Source organism: Gadus macrocephalus, chromosome 6 (assembly GCF_031168955.1).
Source record: "Gadus macrocephalus chromosome 6, ASM3116895v1".
Taxonomy (NCBI): domain Eukaryota; kingdom Metazoa; phylum Chordata; class Actinopteri; order Gadiformes; family Gadidae; genus Gadus; species Gadus macrocephalus.
The window spans coordinates 23,465,021-23,482,913 of record NC_082387.1 but is presented as its reverse complement, the minus strand read 5'-3'; positions in this window follow the sequence as shown (position 1 = coordinate 23,482,913).

Here is a 17,893-nt window from a genome sequence, read left to right as displayed (position 1 = left end):
CGGAATAATCACCTCAAGGCCGGGCAATAAACAGTTTGATATGCCCGGCTCGCGGAAGGTTACCGGGCGGGGCGGTAAGCCGTCCACGAGCCGGGCATATCAAACTGTTTTTGCCCGGCCTCTCTGTGATTATTCCTTACTTAGCTTGCATTGGTAGCCTAGGTCCCTTAGAATTTCCAGAATGGGCTGGTATTTAAGGATTTTATCGTTGAAAGCCATTTCCATGTACAGATCAAATACACAGCCTATCTCAAGTAAGAGCACTTCCCTTCTGTCTCTGTTTAAAAACACAACATCAGGGGTATTTGGGATGTTACACATCACATCAATAGGGCTGTTAAACCATTCCGGCATGATGCGTGAATGTTTGTACATGGTTACATTTTCGAGAGAAACTTCCTTAACATTACTGGAAATTAGATCGACAAGTCGGTCATGGCGTGCAATATACATATACTCTCTCTCTCGCTCCCCCCCAACTCTCTGACTCCTCGCCCCCTCGCTCTTTCACACACACACACACACACACACACACACACACACACACACACACACACACACACACACACACACAAACCTCATTTATAGTCACCGTGCGTGAACTTCCCGAGCGGGCGCGGACCACCCCCCCCCCCCCCCCCGCCCCCGCGCGCGCTCCCGGCGGTGTGATGCGCACCTCTGAAAATGTGGGGCTCTGGAGGCAGAGTGGGGCGCAACGGCCACCATAAAGACTACCACAGCCTCCGGGGTGCAGAGATCCACCGGATCGGAAGCGCCATGTCGCGTGGTTCTCCCTGGAACCTCCCTATGAACCAAGCCTGCAAGCATTATCCGGCCTATAAGATCAAATATTTATATGATATGTACTATATAATATATAGAATACAATATGAAGATATTGTTTGGTGCAGGGCAGAAGTTCAGGCCTCCTCCCCTGGGCAGGAGGGCACAAACACGCATACATACACACACATGCACACACACACACATGCACGCACACGCGCGCGTGCGCAGGCATACACTCACACACCCGTCTCCTCTAGCATTAGAAGTCACTTGAAGGCATTTGAAGGCGGACCCCCACCATATGGAGCTGGTTAGACATTAGAAGACCCCCAAGCCCTTCTCTCTCTCTCTCGCTCTCTCTCTCTCTCTCTCGTTACTCTCCGTACTCTTCTCTCTCCCTTCTCTTCTCTCTCCCTTCTCTTCCTCTCTGTCTGGCATACTCTCTCCCTGTCTCTCTCTCCCTGATTCTAAGTTTGTGTGTGGGTTTGTTTGTCTGTGTGTGTGTGTGCTTTAAGTGTGTGTTTAAGAGTGGGTTGGTTTGCATCTGTAAGTGTGTGCTTGTGTGCACTTTGAGTCTGTTTGTTTAAGTGTGTGTTGGTTTGTTAGTGTGTGTGTTTGTGTGTATGTGCACGCACACACGCTGGTGTGATGTCCTTGCTAATGACCCTTGGCTAACTTTGCACCTAATGCAGTCATTATCATTGAATAACAGGAAGCTCATTTCCCTGTTCCTAAACTATCCGGCCCTCCCTGACCAATGACCTCTCAGAAGAACAGGGTCGGGACCCGTTATAAGCCAGCTTCTAACAGTGCTGTACTCACTCCAGATGTTTGCGCACCATTACTCAGCCTCACAAATGACCGCGTTCCATTAAATATAATCGGTGATAGAGTTTAGCTGGAAATACCTCTGTACACAAAGGAAGAATGACTTTCATACATGCATTTTTCTTTTTCTCCAAACTCCAATCCAGATTATGTGGCTATTTCGGTCAATCATTAAGAACTCATTCCAGCTTCCCAATCCAACGTCAACACAGAACTATCTATAAAGTTCATAGTCTGACCGACAATCCTGTATGGATCGTTTTCCAGGAAAAACAGAAATCGCCCCTGTATCTAAGGGGAGTAAACACTGGCCGCGGCGTCTCTGTGTTGTGTGCCTTCATATGACCAGGGTTCTTGTTTGCTACAGTACTGGTTCCAAGGGCTGGCTTTTCACGTGGTAGTCTGTGGAGCATTTATGTGCGTTTCTGTTTGTTTACTGTGGTTTGTCGGTCATAAAAATAAAATCAGCTGTAGAAATCTCTCTCTCCCGCTCTCGCTCTTTCGCTTCAGCAATCTCTCTCTCCCACTCTCTCTCTCGCTCCACTAATCTCTCTCTCTCTCTCTCTCTCTCTCTCTCTCTCACACTTTTTCTCCCTCTCTCTCTCCCATTCCCACTCTCATTATCTCTCTCTTCCTTTCTCTCTATTTCTCCCACTCTTGCGTTCATTCCTGGCCTGTCACACCCCCCCACACCCCGTCACACCCGCCTTGGCCAAAAATTAGATTAATTGCTGACTAGGAGACAAGCCTAGCAACTCCCATGCTACGCGGCAACAACACATCCACAGGTTGTCACTTGTAATATCACACAGCGTACATCTCCTAAATTAAAAGACCTGACACGCTTTATGATACAGCAAGGCAGGAATTTGCGTGACATCACACAGGGTTTTGTATTTTATTATTTTATTATTGCAGCAGGGCTTGATGGAAAACAGCCTTGACGCAACTCTCCCCCTATTGGGTTGTGTGACTAGGCAGAGCTAGAGTGGATCAGAATGGACTAGAACAGACCGGATTTGGATAGACTAGAACAGACTTGACAAAGGACAGCAACGACATTGAATGAAAAAGATTCAACGGAGAATAGAGTAGAATTGTAGTTTGAGTCTTCTTGGACACAAAGCAGCCATTTTGATATACAGTGTAAACCCCCATCTGTGGATGTCACTGTGCTTGTTTTTTTAGACGGAACATCACAGTGACTTCATAGTACCATTTTGGAAAGCGCTCAACCTGTAAAAGCTTGAGTAGCACACCTGCCAGGAAACCAAAGCATTCTGTGTGTACAATGTAAAGTAGAGGAAATTAAAATAATGAAGTCAAGCTTTTGGAGGCCCCCGGATTCAAACCCCGAAGGAATTTTGGCCCTAGTCCTTTTTTTATTGACCTGCATCTTTGAGACGAAGGGGCGCTTATGAGCTGCAGCTGGAATCTAATGCTCTGGGGCAAAACCTGTTTCAAACTAGACTCATTTTCTTACTTACTGTGTTTTGTGTTTGTTTGATGGTTGGTTGGTTTGTCTGTTTGTTGTTACTTGTTGTTGTTTTATTGACATCAGTTCAGCGTCTAAAGAGAATTTTTTTAAGCATATTTTTGCAAAAGAAAAAATTAAATTACTCATGCAATAATATATTAACTCAAATATGCATCTTGCTTAATAGCAGATGGTACTTTCTGGCATACGTGTCTATTATTGATCATCGTTGGACAACACAGGCTGATCTTTCTCAACTGATAACAAAGCACCCTTACATGTGTGATTCCAACTCCAAAGCACTACACCGTAGGACCTCTCACTGTATTCGCCGTGCCGCAAACATTTAGCCCAGAGGAATGTCTTCCGTCTCCCTCATTTCCATGACAGAGTGGACCTGCAAGTCATGACAGTCTTCCCTTATCTCTCGCCTATCTCCTCGGGTGCTATCTTCCTTTTCTCGTCAGCAGGAATACCTACTGCTGTGTCCGGGCTGGAGAAGTCAGGGGCCAGCAATAGGGGCCCCCATAGCATGAACCCGAGAGGTCGCATGCATCACAAACGCCCTAAAACCAAAGACATGTCTGAGGGAGGGCCACAAAATCTTCCAGTGCTTGCTAAGAAAATTGGATATGACATGAAAAGCCATTGTTGTTTTTCGAATTTCCCCAAGGATGCCATTTAAAGTGTGAGGAGAAAATAGAGGATAAAGAATAGAGAAGTACAAATAGTTGTTGTGGTTTGAGGCAAGACAGCCGCATTTTCTAGCATTGCACGACAAACCCGTCTGCCAAGTCCTTATCCTTTCTTTCCACGAGATTCATCTCAAAATACGAACTGCTACTTTCGGTGGGAAGTCATCTCGGGAGGAATATGACCACGGCTGCGTGTCTGTCTGTAACTGTGTAGTGGTCTCCCAATGTCCTTCATGTAGAAGCCCGACTGTAACACAATACATGCCTCTGTATACACAATAGCCTCATACCCAAGTGTGACGATACATCATTTAATACATTTGACTGATGATTTTGTCTTATGCAGATGATAATGGCTTATAAACGTACACTTATTTCACCTCAAGGATATTTTTCCAAAGACAATTTGCAGTTGTGAACCCCAGGGGACCGCATGAAGAGCGAACTAGACTACAGTGCGTCGGCTTTTTTAGTTTGCCTACACAGATCTTTTGAGCGGCTATGGATCTCGACACAGGATACAAAGCAGCACATTTTCCAGAGCAGGGGATCCATAGGTCACAGCAAATTAGACCGAGACCTGCAGCACTGCGGCGGGGTCGGACGGCCCCCGAGTCTGGTTCCGATATCTTGGCAGACGCACACTTGGGAGGAAGGAGATGTTCGCTCCAGGGTAGTGGGGAGAAGGGGGAGAGGAAGGGGAGGGGGAGTGGGGGGGGGGGGGGTGAAATCTTTATCTATAGGTCCATTCATGGCGGAAAGTACTTTCCTCCATTTTTGGCAGTGGGGGAACATTCTCCCTTGGGTTGAGCAAGAAGATAAGAGGGATGACTAAGGGAAGGAGACGAGCTAATGGGGTGGGAGAGTTTTCCCATGGTTGGTTAAACCGCCGGCAGCTGGCCCTGGTGCACACGGAGAGCTCTCACACACCAGAAGGTGCGCAGTTGGATCCGTCGCCACACCTCCGTCCTCCAAAAGACGGACGCATGCCTTTCTGTTGATCGCCCGGCTTTTGGAATCCGACTCGGACTACAATGCAACGTTGATGCAACTGTTGCACAGGATGATTAGAAGAGCTAAAGCCCAGGGCGCCGAAGGGTCCATTACAATTCTACTGGTATATGGTGTTCGTTAAAACTAAGAGTGATACTTGATAGGATAAAAGAATGTTAATGCATGACCTGAAAATGGTTAAAGGTTCACTACAGGAAAAGGAAAATTGTTGATTGTTCACTGAGAATAAAATATACAAGAACAAGTATTACACTCTAAGTGCATTTCAAGTTTCAAGCTACAGTGACCGCATTTGCCGTCATGATGAGATCATTATGAATCGGTCGTCACACTGTTACGCCGTGCACTGCATCACACCATTCACTCTCAAGCAAGGGAAACATCAAAGAGCCCGGCAGATTCTAACATTCAATCACCGAAAACCCTGATGACTTTCCAAGGGTGTAAAGGGAAACCATGCCAAGCTCACACACTGCTCACAGACCTATCAAAAGCCACTGTCGAAAAACTTGTGGTGTGCGAAAGAAGAAAAAAAGCCCCTTAAACATCAGTCTGGGTTTGGCTTGGCCCGTATATGTTGCTGCTTCTCCCTCTTCGGTGGTTATGTAAAACTTTCCCGTGTAAAGGCTTGTGAAATGGCACGTAGCCCTAAGCAAGCACAAAATCTCCTATCTGGCCTCCTGTTCTTTTCTTGTTTCTCTTTTTTCCCTCCCCCCCCTTGACCGACGACTGATGTGCAGTGCCCGGTCGTTTCCATGTTTCCCATCTTTGTGAGCAGAACGGCCCCCTCGCCAGCCAGAGACGAGGCCCTTGGTTGAGTCATATACCACTTAGAGTATGGCTCCAGCCGTTTCCTGTGGTGTAGGATTGGCTCTCCAGAGAATTGGTGCTCTCTGAGAATGGCCCTGTGCTGCGTCAGTGCTTTACTTTTTATACTCTCTCTAAAAAGGCAAATCAGTGAACATCGTTTCACTGACCTTTTCCAATGCAGATGTTTTTATTTATCCATTCTCCTCTCCTCTCCTTTCTCTTCTGTACTCCACTTGGCCTTGCTGAGCCGTCTCCACCTTTCTGTTCTCCTCTGTATCAATGCACTGTCCATTCTCAGTGTTCTATCTATTCTCAGTGTTCTATCTATTCTCAGTGTTCTATCTATTCTCAGTGTTCTATCTATTCTCAGTGTTCTATCTATTCTCAGTGCTCTATATATTCCGAGGTCCTCTATCTCTCAGGGCTCTATCTATTCTCAGTGCTCTATCTATTCTCAGTGCTCTATATATTCTCAGTGCTCTATCTATTATCGGTGCTCTATCTATTGTCAGTGCTCTATATATTCTGTGGGCTCTTAATATTATGACGGCTTTATCTAGTATGAGGGCTCTATCTATTGTCAGTGCTCCATCTATTGTCAGTGCTCTATATATTCTCAATGCTCTTCCTATTCTCTTCCTATTCTCAGGGCTGAATAACTTTTTTAATTTGGCAGAATTTAAAACAGAGCAATGAACAAAGGATGATTCATACCGGTATTTTGTAATTCAGCCTGAACGTAATGAAACTATTCCGTCTTGTAGCACCGTATTAAGGGTTAGGAAGATGCACTGCTATTATCCCCAGGATAACAAACACATGGGGAATAAAAAAGGCATTTTGTCAATAGAATCATACAGGCATAAATCAACGGGTTTCTCATAAAACCTATTTTGACTTTTATGATGGTGAAAGATTTCCCCACGAGACCTGATCCTTAAAAGTTTCATTTCACACACACATACACACACACACTCACACACACACACACACACACACACACACACACACACACACACACACACACACACACACACACACACACACACACACACACACACACACACACACACAGACAGCGTTTGCCTTTGTGAGAATCACTGATATTGCATGCTCAAGATAAATGTTTACATCACACAGCCAACTTATTACATTACATTTATTAAGAAGCCATTTGTCCAAAAATGACTTACAGTAAGTGCATTCAACAATGAAAATATACAGCAAAGAAAGTCCAAGAATCAATTGAGTGCATTAAAAATCATAAAATAAGCAAAGCAACTGCTTTTACTTGAAACTGTTATTTTGCTACAGCCAAATAGGTTTCAGATGTATAGGTTTATTGCATGGCTATGAACAGTATTGTATTAATGCATCTTCGAGGAGCACATCCAAACCGAGTAGTCTTGTTTCATAAGTAAACCAAATACAATGCCAGAGCCACTATCCAGGGCCTTGAATGAGCACTACATTTCTTAGGAAATTGTATGAAAGAGGCTATACTTTACAGTCATAATGCAATCCGCCCAGCACGTTGATGGCCTCAGATTCTTCACTTTCCTTCCAGTACTGTTTTAAGTTTAAGGTTAATAGCTAACAAAGCAAGCAAGTTTTTTTTTTTTATCTCCAACACTCTCTTTATAACCCTGCTATGCATAAACGCTGCTGACCTGCTGAACTGTTAAAACATCAACCACTCACCGCACTTCAAATGGGATCAAAACAGCATTGTGTGGCCGTTAAGTCGAATGTACTTGGCAAACAAAGAGCTTCATTAGGCCGTGGGAGCCGGGCTGGAGAGCAACACGGCACACAGTGTTTACCGTGCTATTCAAGGTGGACGAGGACGAACAGTTTGCTTTGGCCCCGGCTTAAAACTCAACTCTGTGTCGACTCAAGGACTCGAGGAGCGATCAGCGCGTGCCTCCCCTGGGGTCACTCTGTGCGATTGAACTTCATTGTTTAGAGTGCCGCTAACTGGCTGTTCTTTGTGGATGCGATTAGCATTGAGTGACACGCACAACACATATCAGATCATAGCGTAGACAAGGGCTAACAGAAGGCTGTTTTCTTTTTTTATGTATCTTCCTATTCCGAGTGATGAGATTAATAAAAAAAAAAAACACAAAAGGGCCCTGAAGCGGATTTAGATATGAAAGTAATTAAGGTTGTTGTAATGTTAAAGGTTGACATCTTTTTTTTTCCCACGGTATGGGACAAGAGACTTACCATCAAAAATGAGAAAGATATGGAGAACAAAAATCTAATTACTTTTATACAAATCTGATTCATCTGCAAAAGTGATGGAATACAATTTGGTTCAGTATCCCCAACGTACACACACTCCTCACGGCAACTAAACACAAGTCTTTTGATGTAGATTTAACATCAGTCCTATTGGAAACTACTGGTAAAACAGCCCTACGGGTTCTCCGTTCCCAGCCAAACATCTCTCCCCCCTGTCTCAGTGTGTGCCCACACAACACAACATCCAGGGGGCTGTTGACTCAGAAGGACACAGTGAAACAGCGGTGTGAGTGAAACACAACGGCCAGGATAGATAAAGCAACAAAAGGTGTAAGCTAACACGTATTGTGGCGGCCGGTGTTGTTGGGAGAAGGGGTTAGTGCGCTAAATCTGGCCCTGCGTGCCCTTTGCTCACCCCCCCTTTAGGATCTGTTGGTTTAACAGCAGATCCTGTGGAAGCCCACTTGGAGGTGCTAAAAAAAAAAAAAAAAAAAGCAGCCAGGCAAACGTTGGCTTGGTGTCGAGAGGAAGCTCGTCTCGACGGCTCTCACCCCGCCTTCCCACCCCACCACCCCTCAGAGGCAGAAGGCTACGTGTTGGGGCTGTTCCTTGTGTTTATTTACACGGCAGACTCTGTGACGCGGCGGCCGTCCACTTGGCGCGGTGTGGCGCGGTGTGGCGCGGTGTGGCGCGGTGAACTGTTAGCCGGAGCTTGTTTACTCAGTTTCAATTGGATTCCTTTAGGGAAATGACAATTACTTTGGAAACGGCAGGACTCATTTTTTTTATTACATTTATATTGTTGTCCTCACTTAAATAACAGTCATACTTTCAGGTTATATTATGAGTAATTTGTATTAATCATTGACTGAGTGAACAACAACTCAAACATTTATGAAACCGAACACCGTTACACACTTAATTAAAATACTATCAGCATTACATTACTTTACTTAGCCAGCAAATTGCTGAAGCTGTTAATGCCTTCACCTACCTTAACAACCGGAGCGAGACAGTAATCCCATTATGAGGGAACCTTGATTTTCTAAACGCTCATCGAGGGAGGCTCCAATGAGAGCGAGGGGGAGAGCCACGCGAAGGATCTCGGTCATTTCCCCTGGCGTAAACACTTTGGATTGGACGGACATCGCAGCGTTGAGGCAAGTCCGTCACACCGCACGGACCCACGGCGGCCAGGCCTGAACGTCAACATCTCGGGGTGAAGCGGTGGTTTATGCTCCATAAACCACGGGCCAGAACCTCTTTCAGAAAGCTGCTGAGGAGGTCCTCTACCAGGGGCTGGGGGGGGGGGAGGGCGGGGGGGGGGGGGAGGGGGGCAAGAGACAACTCTTTTTAAAGTAAGTGCAGCCGTCTGGCTGACGGTAACTGTAATCAAGGTAGGAAATGAAGGAAGCTCATATATGATCAAACGGTCCTAAAAGATATATTCTAAGGAGAGATTTGTCGATATATGGTTACATAGTTAGAATATAACAGGAATATTTATATATGACATACAGAAGAGCGGAATTTAAGATTGTGTCGATGCTGGGGTGATCTACTTGTCGTTAGATCTTCTTGATCTTCTTGATCAATAAGTCGTCCTCAAATTGAATTCCATCGAGCCCCATCTTCTCCTTGTTGTTAAAGTCCTTTGTTCACATTCATGTATCCCACGTTTCATGTTGTTTACTGTCATGAAAACGACACCTATGTACCAATTTAAAACCTCTAAAATAAGAACCATGAGCAAATTTTAGCTCGGATCCACTGACACGTTGGGAACTGTTTGTCTGAACATAACTAATTGCCATGTGCCCATCACGTGTCATTAATAAAGCCGCTAATTAGCTTACACAGGTGGATCATTAGCCACACAGGTAATTGGCACACACAGGTGTGTGGTTGTGGCCATAATTAATAAGGCTGCACAGGTGTCACGTGATGAACATTTTGGAGGTTGGTTAACCGCTGCGCTCATATCCACACCGCACCTTTTCATTGGCCTGCCTGTAAAAAAAGTAAACCTTGGCTTCATGCCCGCTAAAACTACTAACATTGTGGTTTCCCCCTAAATTGAGGCAGCCACACACACACACACACACACACACACACACACACACACACACACACACACACACACACACACACACACACACACACACACACACACACACACACACACACACACACACACACACACACACACACACGCGCGTCCGCGTCATCAAACATGGTAGATGTGGAAGCTGTTCGAGACGGCTCGCCAATTAGTCGGTGTGATGTTTATCTGCCCTGCGGCACGCGAGCTAATGACAAATTAGGCGTACTAACCTCATCTAAGCAGAGCCAACCTTTATAACACAACCCCCCCCCCCCCCCCCCCCCGCCCAGCAGCAATTTAAATATGAGGAGGGAGAAACATGGGCTCATGTGTCTGTCGTACGATCTGTCATTAGCCAGACGAGCAGACAGTGGCTGACAAACATCTGAATGTGGTGTGTCAGTCATGGCTGGCACTGCCTCCGTAGACTGGCAATGTCTCAACTGTCTAGCAATGTGAGATAAAAACGTCTGCCGAATGTTATGCAATGTTTTCGTTGTGTGATGTGGTGGTATGTGCGGTACAAAATGAATGAAACGGAAATTGTTGAATGGGGTTTTATTATGTTGTTTTTACGAGGTCGACCGAAGTATGAATAGGATTCCTGAAATGATTGTGAAAATGTATGTTGCACGTCAAAGCTAATGTTGGGTTGATGAACTGTCGTAGATTTCGATGACTTTTATGATAATAATCCTTACAAAAATTCTGATTGTTTCCAGATCAAATGCAGATTTTTTTAAATACTGCTATTCCTTTTTTCTCCAGATATGTAATGATATGCAACAGGGTTAGCCTTTCATCTATTGTTCCACAAAATGGTTTGTTGATGACCATCCCCCAGCCCTTTAGTTCAGCCAGCCCCCTGATCTCTGCTCCTTTCTCTGCCCTCCTTCTCCTTCATCTTCCTCTTCTTCTTCTAACAATGTGTTTTTGTGTCCTTTGTTTGCCTTGATGGTCAAAGAAAAAAACATGGGGCACTGTTATTACGGAATCTCACCTTTCCCTCAGTGTGCCGTACGATGTCAATCACTAAAACTAGTGGCCGCTCAAACCTGAGTGCCGTTCATGTTGTTCTTGGTAATGAGTCCTCCGTCTCTGCCCTCGGCCCCAGCAAAAAACAAAACACAATTGACGGGATTTTCATAAAACAACCACATCTGCTTGCTCAGCTGTGAGGAGGCATAGAGTGTGACGCGCAGAAGAAACCCAACGGCGTTCTTCTGACTTTGCAGCGACGGGAGCGTATGTTTGTGTGTGTGAGCGTGTTTTTATTTTTTTGTGCGTGTATTGTGCGTATGTTTGTGTGTGAATGTTTGTTTGCACGTATGTGGGTGTGATTATGAATGAGCTTGCATTTGTTTGTGTGTTTGTGTTTGTGTGTTTATGTGTGTGTGTTTGCACCTCTCGCTCTCTCCACACACGCACACGCACACACACACACCCATTCCTTCAACACACTGACATTCCCCCCCCCCCCCCCCCACACACACACACACACACACACACACACACACACACACACACACACACACACACACACACACACACACACACACACACACACACACACACACACACACACACACCAACACACACACACGCACACACACCCCCTCCCAGTCAAACCCACCTGGTTCATGGGGCCCATGGCTCAGGGCCGGTCCAGGGGCCGGTCTTCAGATGGTGTGATTAACATTCCTGGCTGGGAGTCATTTAGCAGCTCCATCAACAGGTGGGACGAGCAGCCCACGGATGCAATAATTGGAGGGCATTTTTTACTGTGTCCATCATCGCTGCTAATAATGAGGCAGGTGAAGGAAAACCCCACAGACCCCTGCACTGTGTCCACCCCACCTCACCCAGCCCTGGCTTCATCAGTACTTACTGTTCATGTGTGTGTGTGTGTGTGTGTGTGTGTGTGTGTACGGTGTGAGTGTGTGTGTGTGTGTGTTTGTGTTGTTGTGTGTGTGTGTGTTGTTGTGTGTGTGTGTGTGTGTGTGTGTGTGTGGGTGTATGGTGTGAGTTTGTGTGTGTGTGTGTATATGAGTGTATATATGTCTTTGGGAATGTGAATGTGTGCGTTTGATGTGTGTGTGTTTGTGCGTGTAAATGTGTTGGTGTGTGTGTGTGTGTGTGTGTGTGTGCGCGTGTGGGAGAATGTGTTTGTGTTGAAGGAATGTGTGTGTGTGTGTGTGTGTGTGTGTGTTTGTGTGTTTGTTTTGTTGTGTGTGTGTGTGTACGGTGTGAGTTTGTGTGTGTGTGTATATGAGTGTATATATGTCTTTGGGAATCTGAATGTGTGTGTGTGTGTGTGTGTGTGTGTGTGTGTGTGTGTGTGTGTGTGTGTGTGTGTGTGTGTGTGTGTGTGTGTGTGTGTGTGTGACCAACAACGAGTCGCTTTGCCTGCGATTTGAATCATCCTCGCTCCAGAGGAGTGGACCTTCTTATTTTTTTCTCCTCCACATTTTCTTATTAAAACAAAAAAAATCTCCGTTTTTTTTCGTTCTTGCCAAGGACCCCAGGTTACAAAACTCTATGAAAGCAACAGCTGTTGCGGCCCTCTCCCCCAAACAAAGGGCAGGGACCGGCTGGAAGCTGATACTCCATTCAGGGGAGGCTGTAAAGAGAGAGGGCCATGGAGGAACCAGCCACTTCTTCATGAGGCCACCTCAATTTGTTGCTTCGGGCAAAGATGGCTCAACGAGCCGAGAATATCTAATGGCACTCTTGTTTGGCAGAAAAGGGGGGGAAACACAAAAAAACGACTGTGTGCATATAATCAACCATACTATGATTAATTTATTCAATTCAGCAGCCAACCAGTGGGGAGGTGCCCGAAACCAGGAGGGCACAAAACCAACAACCCAAGAACAACAAAACCTGTGTGTCTTGTTTGAATATCAATTCTTCATGTTGTAAACGAACAAATGATGCGTTTTAAAAAGACCCGGACCCATTTTCCAGTTGAGTAAATATAACATCATTGATAATAATATAATGATAGTAATACAAATATATTCATCAACTCCAGACGTGTGTCTGTGTGTATTCATGTATGCATTTCTTAAGTGTTTTTTGGATTCAAAGAGTATGTGTTTGGAAAGTGAGTGTGTGTGTGTTGATGTATTGGGGAGGGGGGGGGGGGGGGCGGGGGGGGGGGGGTTGTGTTCCTGATTGAAAGCAGCTGCATTCAGAGGACTACCTGGACGGCTCTAGGCAGCACTTGGCCCTTGCCTTACTCGAGAACTCTCCTCATCCGATGACTGGAGTAAGAACCCGGGGCAATCTGACTCATTTACTAACCTTTAGCTCAAAAGGAAAATGATCACATGCTCCCTTTCCTTACAAGCAAGTGAAGAATCTGAGCCAGACGTGAATACAAACAGACATCCAGGGGGAGTTAGATATGAATGTAAAGCAAGTAGGCACTTTCCTACAATTTCATAAATTGCATGTTTGTATGGATGCATGTGTTTATCTAATCATTTATCTATTTGGCAAAAAGGAAACTTTAAGCTTCTTAATCGTTTTTTGATTTCTAAGCATATTTAGTTCCTCTCTCGCTCACCCTCTCTATCTCTCTTTCTCTTTTTCATTCTCTCTCGCGCTGTCTCTCTCTGTCTGTCTATATCTCTCTCTCCCTCTGTCTCTCTTTCTCCCACACTCTCACTGACACACGCATGCTGCTAATCACATTCCCAAACACAGGCCTGTGCAAGGGCAAGCTGATTTACCATCCCTGCCCCCCGACTGAACCACACACACACTCACACGCACACACACACACACACACACACACACTACACACTACACACTACACACTACACACACCACACACTCACCTTGCTTCCTGCCAACTCCCTGACCCCGCTGTCTCTCTCTGGCGCGTCCCATCTCCTGCTGGCGCTGCTGCCGGGTCTCTGACACCAGATCTGAGTCCAGAGGCCCTCCTACACGTCCCCTGCTTAACGCTAAGCTGCTAAGCTACTGGCATTGCGGTCCAGGAGAATACACATCTGTTGTGTGGTTTGGCCCAGAGTCTTTTTTATATAACTGCTTTTTATGAACGCTTGCTATTGCTACTTTTGTTTGTTGTTGTTGTTGTTGTTTTTGCTGATCATATTGACCTTTCAATTATTGTGTTATTTATCTTCTGTCTATTTTCTCTACTGCTTTGATTTTTCCTTCATTGCCACACAAAATGTCCGCCTTTTTTATGCTAGTCCCAGTTCAGGAGACTCATCACAACACACATTTAGTCGTGTACTTATTGGATTGAGCAAGTAAATAAAGTCAATACTCTTCAGCATGATATGTTTGTGCCTTTACCCTACTTCATTGACCAGGTCCAATAAAGCAATGGACCTGAATTGAGGATCATATCGTCTCATTTGTGATTGCGGGTTTCGGCCTTTCGTCACAAAAATAACAAAGGAGAGACAAAAGATAAACACACACACTCAACAAGTCGCATTCACTGCTGCTGGCGGGTCCTGTTGCCGGGACAACCTCTTAACCACCTCTGGTCGAGGACCTAGGGTTCACTTGGCTCCGGGCTCCTTGTTTGCGCTTAGGATTTCACTTAAGGATGTTTAGAGAGTCGGCCACGTGGACCAGAACAGAAGCCATGGAGGTCTAAATAGATGTTTACCAAGGTTAACGGAGCTCCTTGGACTGAGGATGCACCAGCACACATACGATAATCCCTTTAAAGGCCTGGGTAGAGAGCTGGATAGAGACATCACTGCTCTATTGAGATGGATATCCTCTCATTTATTTAAAAGTGAGGGTTTTTTATTTACTATTTGCATAATCAGTATAGTTTTAGTATTGTTGTGGTCGTCTGCTTGTTATGCTGCTAATCAAACAACTCAACTACTTTGTTACTCTTGCACATTCTAAGAGGATTTAAAATAATACACTCGCACACAGAAACACCCACACAGACACACAGACACACACGCACGCACGCACACACACACACACACACACACACACACACACACACACACACACACACACACACACACACACACACACACACACACACACACACACACACGCCCACACTTAAACAGCCGCCGAAACAAAGTAAGGCTAAACTCACAAGGCGGCGCAGCTAAAAACGAGTTAGCTAATCCGGCGCTTCTTCGCTATCACTCGCACAATGTCGGCCCTTGTGTTGCGCGGGCGCCCGCTCGTTCATTCACTCCCTCTTCTGACGGCTTTCGGACGCGTTTGTGTTTTCATGGGGGTGCTCGCCCACAAAAGCCACGTTCAACTCACCAAACATATTTATGACCTGCCCACTGTACAGGCGCTCCTCTGTGCCGGGCCGGGCCGCCGGCGCGGTCCCGCGTTCCCCCCCCCATCAGCGCCGCTCCCTGAATGGAGGGCAGCATGAAAGAGGAAATGAATGTGTGAGGATGAATGAGTGGCCCCGGGGTCAGCTTAATGGAGTGACACCCTGGCCTCTATTGACTTCCAGCACCACACTATTAACTCCCCGTAAGTCCCGCCATTCACTGTGGGAGGGAAGGCACATCTTCCTGCTTTGTTACCCGCCTTTTGTGTATTTGTTGGTGTGTTTGCCTGCTGTTGTTTTTGGATTAGTTATTATTGTATGCCGTGGGTCGATGGGGCTGATGGACTGCGCTTTTTTTCCGTTGTGGATGCAAACCTTTGACGCCCGCTGGAATGTTTTTTCCACAGGGTCCGACGTTTCCAGTTCTGTGTTTCGTGCGAGTGAACCGAAAGGTGCCCAATGTTGGGGGGCTACCGCCAACCTTTTTCACGGACAACATTCTCACCGAAGCTTTGGTGAAACACATTCGAGTGTAGTACATTCTACCCGACTTGCAGGCCAGTGACGGTGGCTTATCACTGGAGAAAGCCCCTTTAAAGTGTTTGCGTTAATCTGTATGTGTATGTGTGCAGTGTGTGAGCTTGTGTGTGTGTGTGTGTGTGCGTGTGGGTACCAGGGTGGGGGGGGGGGGGGGGGTTGCAGCAGGACTGTTATCAATAACAAGAGAGATGTGTATGTTTCTTTAAGACAAGCCCATAAATGGCCGCCCCCCAGTCCCCCACTCCTCTACAGAAAGGGGGCCGGCCTTCCCTGAGTTTCCTTGAAGGGTCAAGCCTGCTATTGAAGTTTGAATGGCCTGCCATGGCAGATTACACCACACAGCTGTCCCCCTACCGTGGAAATTAAGTTATGCCCCGTGTCAGCAAGTTTTGTGTTTTTCTCTCTCTCTCTCTACCCACCCCCCCCCCCCCCCCCCCCCCCCCCCCCTCTCTCTCTCTCTCTCTCTCTCTCTCTCTCTCTTTCTCTCCCCTCTCTCTATTCTCCCACCCTCTCATCCTTGGGACGTGGGGACCTCTGTTTGGCACAAAGCTAGTGAAGACTTTAGGAGGAAGAGATGGGTTATGGGTAATGGGGTTTTGTCTAGCAGAAGAAATGAGTGCTAAAACAGCTTTGGGGGGCCCTGAACAATACAGAATGATTGTCCGCTTAATGTTGTTAGAACCTTGGTACAACAATGCAACAGCGCGCACGCACACGCACACATACACACATACACACACACACACACACTGCTGAGGAAGAATGCATACACATAGATTTTCAGAGGCGTGCACAAATCCATATACATGCACACACACACACACACACACACACACACACACACACACACACACACACATCCTTTGCACACTTCATGTGCAACACACGAGTGCACATTTAAAAATGAAGCCCAATCACAGAAAAACATGAGATCTATCTCAGCCCACACGATCAATCTACGACTGGGAGGAGAGCCCTGATGTCCATCACCGTGTGCCCAGCGTCTGACCAACCCTGCAGCGCTGCCCTTCAGCTCCTCCCGCTGAGTTATTTACTTGTGGGTGAGGGTGTTTGTGCTGTGGTCCAAGTCAGAGGCAAACACTCCGCCTCAGTGGGTGCCTGTGTGTGTGTGTGTGTGTGTGTGTGTGTGTGTGTGTGTGCGTGTGCGTGTGTGTGTGTGCAGTGAACCTGTGAAGTATGTGCACTATAGACCACTGATTAATTGCCATTCATTGCCATTTCATTAGGAGAGAATTTAGATTTAAAGCGTGCTTTAAGATTACACTTCAATGTCGATGCAAAGGAGAGATTGAAAATAAATAAAAAGATTATGATAATAATCATATGTTGAAATGGTTGAGGGGAAATAAAGTAGTCGATAAAGTGTTTATTGATCATTGATAGCCAACATGAGAGTGGGCTTCACATCACGAAGTGAATGAAAGTGAATAAAAACTTTCTTTCTCCTCATACATGAGTTACAGCAAACAGTTTGCGGTATTATAGGAACTACATTCAAGGTTACAGACATATAGAGTTAATCCAGGACGAGGTGAATAACTTCCATGCCTCTTTAAGAGTATTTCGAAGATCTAAATAATCAAAATATCAGCCAGGCAAACAGCCATAATCACAGTCAGAGCAAACATTGAGGTTATGTTCTGCGGCATATGGCTCCAAGCTGTGGATGCCAGAAATCCATGCAGAGCTTCCAGAGATGAACAACAATTTACCATGCTGCTGCACAGCAGCGAAAGGCAGCTTGATGCGCTTGTTTAGGGGCTGATGGATTCTCTCTCGGCCCTTTTTGTGGCCTGTCACTCGGATTACATGGGCCCTGTTTCAGGGGAAGGCGTGTGGTACCAGAGTAAGAACCATATCCCCGCACCAGCTCTGCTTGGTTCCATTGGCTCCGTCTGTCTGTTTGCCTTTGATAAACAAAAAAAAACACAGGGTCATCCAGGGGGCCATCTTATTACTGGATAGGGCGTCCTCCGGAACCCTGCGTGTCTCCTACCAGGAACTTGTTGCTTGACTAGTGAGGAGGATCTGCAGTGCCAGGGGAGAGAGCATTGTTCCTGTTT